We start from the raw sequence: 5879 nt of genomic DNA on the forward strand, positions 1-5879 counted from the left end.
AGCTCTTTATTTTAGATTGGTGACGTATTGTTTTGTTACATAAAAAAAGAATTTCATGTTTGAAATTGAAAAATCAAGACTTAAAAAAGTTTATAAACAATCACTTTCTACAACCAAATAAGACGTCTTTCAATTAAGTGCTAAATGTTAAGAGTATATGCAATACACAAAGCATACAATGCCTTAAAAAGAGAAGAAAAAAATATGGTTATTTTTACCGGTATTCACATGCTTCGGTTAAAATAGATGGATTAGGTTCAATGAAACCTTTCATCAAAAAAAAAAAACTGCAAGAAAATAAATGACAAATATAATGGTGTAGCAATTCAATGAAACGTTCCCCACCCAAAAGAGAATTTTGATAAAACTTATTCAACATAATTTCATGTTTCAAGGATAATTTTTAACAACTATATTGTTTCAACATCAAAATGTTAATGCTATTTGTGACACTATATGTTTTTATCTTTATAATTAATACTTTTTACTTTCAATACCTAACCCACATTTTCAAAAATACACACAAAATATACTAGATAGAATAAAAAAATTATATCCAAATATCATTTCTCAATTTTTAAAACCTTAACTAGCACACTTTTTATGTTCAAAAAGTATAAATTCAAAAAGAATCTATACATCACAAAATTTACTTGATAGAACTCGACTTTTTCTGCTTTCTCTCTATGCATTCAAAAAGAATCTATACATTCCTTGTAAAGATGTTCTTAATAAACCTTCATCCAGTCGACGAAATACTTCAAAGAAGGGTAAGAAGGTACGAGATAAATCTCTCAGTAGAAGAATTTAGAAAGTTGATAAATCTTCCTTGTGAAGACGGAATCATTGAACTTGGAGACAAAGTCAACAGATACATCTACATCACTATTGTATCCTCCCTCGCGAAAGAACCATCGTCACACATACCTTATCCATTCACTTTTTAATACATCTACCCTAAAAGCCTAATGTTTCTCTATGTTATGAGTCATATCATATTTCCTATAAAAGGTAAATTTGGTTGCCTAACCCAAGTAGATGTGGAAACTGTATGGATGATAGAAAATAAGGTCAAGGTTAGTTGGGCACGACAAGATATTAACTACATTATAGAAAGCAAGTAAAAATTCTCACACCTACCATATGGAAACCTAGTCACAGAGATTCTAGAAGAAACAGGGTTTAAATTTAAAGTTGATGAGTTCAAGGAAGAAACAACCACGATAGGAATCTCTGTCCTACCATCAATGCAGCATGAGATAAAATATGGAAAGATCGTTGAATATGTACCATTAGATGAGAAGAAAAGAAAAGCCAAAAGCAAGGAGATAACCATAGAAAAAAATAGCTCAGAGAACTTCCCTGGGATACTAACAACCAAAGCCCCTTAAAAATCATAAGTTGAAAAATATATGTTATCAATGACAAGATCGACTTCATAGTCCGTCACTTGATCTCTAACATATCCAAATTTATCTCATGACATGTTCTTTTTTGATGATCTTGATGTAGAGTAGTCTCACTTAAGTATTTTCGTTGTATCCTGCAAGTTCTTTTAGTACTTTCATATGTTTCAATTAAGAAAAATTCTCTTCTTTATTTTGAACTTTTCAATAATAATGAGTGTGTTGATTTCTCTATCTTAAATGTCTAAATTTCTCTTGTTTTGCATATTTACTTCTCGCAAGTGCATCTTTTACCCGCCTTTTTTATTTTGACAAAGGGGGGGAGAAATACACTCTCAGTGGAGGGTGTATTTTCTATCTAACTCGGGGGGAGTTCTATACTCTAAAATATATTGTTTGTGTTATCACTTCCCTGAGAGATGTGTTGTCATCATCAAAAGGGGGAGAATGTGGAACCTTATTTTGCATGTTATACGACATCTACTTTTGATGATGACAACCACCATGATGACAACTCTGATGACAACTATGATAAGTCAAACATGAACGATTAAGCGGTCAAACAAGCAAACCTAAGTATTATGGTTTGATAAACTTGAAAATCCAATGAGGGCAAATGATTGTCACCTATGCCGATGTTTAATGTACTAAAATTGAAAAGAGAAAATTTGTAGAGACTCAAAATGAAAATAGATATATTAAGAGGACCAAAAATATAATTAACCCAAAATATAATATACCAACAAAAGAGTCAAATTCATGCTTATAAAAAAATACTTAAATTTCATCAACAACTAACGTTGTATATATTTTCATTAAAAACAATTAAGTCATTTGCAAGAAGTTCATTGTGCGTTTTATTTTCTAGTGTTTTCATTACAATTTTCTTTGTTAACAAAAATCTCTATAAATATTTAGGATATCATAAGTGCCGAAATAAGACGAAATAAGAGTATCAAACAGGTATTAATTTTTTATTATTATATTTCTCCTAACTTTTGACGAATAAACTTATTAAGAGTAACTAACTATATTTTATTGTGATAGCTAAACATAAAGTTTACGTAATCATATAAGTAAAAATAATAATTTTTGGGAGAATGATTTCTCCACGTGTAGTTTTATTTTATTTTAATGTGTTTGCTGTACCTCTAATGCTAAGAACCCCTGTTCCATAATACCTCTCATTCAAGTATAATATGCTCCTATTTTGGGCTTTTGACTTGAATCCAACTTTTCAACATTAAACATTCAAACAAATTCTAAAGAGGAAACAATACTTTGGCCTTAAAAATTATTTGCTAATTAAAACTTTTTTTTAGTTCCTCAATAAAGTTGAGGTGTAACTTTCAACAATAACAGTGACTTGTGAGATGTCATTGTAACATTGAGCTTTAGACAACTAAATTGATTAAAATATGTTGCGTTTTACACATATTGTGACAACTGTGTAAATACAAACTTCAATTTAAATACAAATTTTCAAACTTTAAATTTATCAATTTTAACAAAGTGAAACATTAGTTAATTATGGCTTCTACATATGCCAACAACTCTATTTTTCTCTTGCTTTGCTTATGCTTAACCTTTAGCACAATTGCATTTGGTGGAAATTTCAACACTGATTTTAACATTTTATTTGGAGATAAAAGGGCTAACATACAAGATGGTGGCAATTGTATGACACTTACAATGGATAAATATTCTGGCTCAGGCATTGGTACCAAGAATGAATATTTGTTTGGAAGATTTGATATGCAAATCAAACTTGTGCCAGGAAACTCTGCGGGCACTGTCACTGCATATTATGTATGCACTTTGTTCCAGAATTACACTAATATTTGCAAACTTTTAATTCATATTTATAATAGTTTTAAATTACAATTGATGTTGCACTGCAAATCTTTATATTTTGGTAAAAATTCACACAATTGGCACATCGGTGACCCTTATATCAAGATCAAACAATGCATGAATCAAATAGATTTTTATATTTTTAAACTCTAAAATTATCAAATTTTAAATATATATATATATTGTTTGATCTTGATCCAACTGTCATCGATGAGCTAACCACATGAATGTGTAAGATTTATGACAGTAGCCAATTCAAATTGTTATATTGTGGCAACAATTATAGCTATGGAAAACAAGTTAATACCATTACGGTTACACATACACATAACACATTTCATAATTTAAGGAAATTTTACTTATTGTATGATTATTTAATTTCACCTATATGTATATATGCAGCTAAGTTCTCAAGGATCACACCATGATGAGATTGATATGGAATTTTTGGGCAACTTATCTGGTGATCCATATATTCTCTCAACCAATTTATATGCCAATGGTAATGGAGGTCGTGAGGTGTAATTCTATCTTTGGTTTGATCCCACAAAAGACTTTCACATTTACTCAATTGATTGGAATCCTCAGCACATAATGTAAGTTCTTCATTTCTTTAGTAAGTTTTCATAAAATTTATTAGGAATATTTTTTATTTTGTTTTTCACGTTATGGTTCACTAAAGGTACATAATTTTATTCAAGACATGTCATCCACTAAATGTGGCACCTCTCACTGCTTAATTTAAATTTTGAAGCACCATCTAACCTTAATTTCTACTAGACGTAATACCCGAGTTAACACATATTACAAATTCAATACTAAATTACATAAGATTTTAATACATTAACAATCAATAACACCAATTAGAAATTAAATGTGAGTTGGAACCTCCATAAATTGACCAAAATTGATGATTGCGTGTAATCACACCGCACGTAACTCAAATCCTAAGATTACATGATTCTATCATTATAATTAATGTATGCCCCTTGATCTAAGTGACAAGATAATGATCCCCATATCAAAAAATCTTTTAAAACAAGGAAAAAAATATAATTCTATATATGGGACAAAACAATGTATATATACATATAATTATATCATGTGTTTGGCATCTATGCAGAATATTGGTGGATAACATACCCATAAGAGTGATACATAATAGACAAAACACCGGTGTTGCATTCCCAACAAGGCAACCAATGAAATTATACACAACACTATGGAATGGAGATTCATGGGCAACAAGAGGGGGACAGGTGAAAATTGATTGGTCAAAGGCTCCATTCACGGCTAGATTTAGAAACTTTAATGCCAATGCATGCATTCCTAGTCCATCAAATAATTGCTTAGGTTTCAATGATGGAGAAAATAAAGGTCTTACTGGTGAAACAAGGAAGAAGCTCAGAGAGATTTATATAAAATTGATTGTTTATGACTATTGTCGTGATTTTATACGTTTTGCTCATGGTCTTCCTTATGAATGCCACAATCGCTTAACTGATCACCCGGATGAATATTAGAAATTGCATGCAGTCATGATGCATTTTGTGACCAAGTATATAACGTGAAGTAAATTTTTTGTTCTTTTAGATAAGTTAAAATATGTACTATTTATTTATTTATTTATTGGAGAGTTCTTAATTTGGTATTCATTAAAAAGACATGTATGTCTACTATTGACGCCTCTTGAAAAATTAATTCAAAATTCAAATTTATTTAAATTTATTTAAATATAAAAGCTAACATTACATAATTGTATACTGGATACTATGATTAATAAATTTTTATGGTATTTGATTGTTCACTTTATTTTTTGTTATATTTTATTGATTTAATGTTTTTTGTGTGCAAAAGCATATATAATATATTGTCACGTCAAAGTCATTAAGGTTGATAAAGTTGATTTAGTGGACATGGATTTTGGTAGTACGAGGTTCATAGAAATGAAATAGAGATACGTTATTTTAAATAACACAATTATTATATTTATACTCTTTTGCTTATGAAAGTACATTGATTGAACCCTATTTATATTATAGCTCTTTATTTTAGATTGGTGACGTATTGTTTTGTTACATAAAAAAAGAATTTCATGTTTGAAATTGAAAAATCAAGACTTAAAAAAGTTTATAAACAATCACTTTCTACAACCAAATAAGACGTCTTTCAATTAAGTGCTAAATGTTAAGAGTATATGCAATACACAAAGCATACAATGCCTTAAAAAGAGAAGAAAAAAATATGGTTATTTTTACCGGTATTCACATGCTTCGGTTAAAATAGATGGATTAGGTTCAATGAAACCTTTCATCAAAAAAAAAAAACTGCAAGAAAATAAATGACAAATATAATGGTGTAGCAATTCAATGAAACGTTCCCCACCCAAAAGAGAATTTTGATAAAACTTATTCAACATAATTTCATGTTTCAAGGATAATTTTTAACAACTACATTGTTTCAACATCAAAATATTAATGCTATTTGTGACACTATATGTTTTTATCTCTATAATTAATACTTTTTACTTTCAATACCTAACCCACATTTCAAAAATACACACAAAATATACTAGATAGAATAAAAAAATTATATCCAAATATCATTTCTCAATTTTTA

General features: G+C 29.1%; 1 pseudogene; it reads left to right on the forward strand.

Moving 5' to 3' along the window:
• Window positions 1–2936: 2936 nt before the first annotated feature.
• LOC131614843 (xyloglucan endotransglucosylase protein 1-like) lies at window positions 2937–4783 on the forward strand (annotated as a pseudogene).
• The last annotated feature ends 1096 nt before the right edge of the window (window positions 4784–5879 follow it).

This window comes from Vicia villosa, linkage group LG6, assembly GCF_029867415.1.
Source record: "Vicia villosa cultivar HV-30 ecotype Madison, WI linkage group LG6, Vvil1.0, whole genome shotgun sequence".
NCBI lineage: Eukaryota > Viridiplantae > Streptophyta > Magnoliopsida > Fabales > Fabaceae > Vicia > Vicia villosa.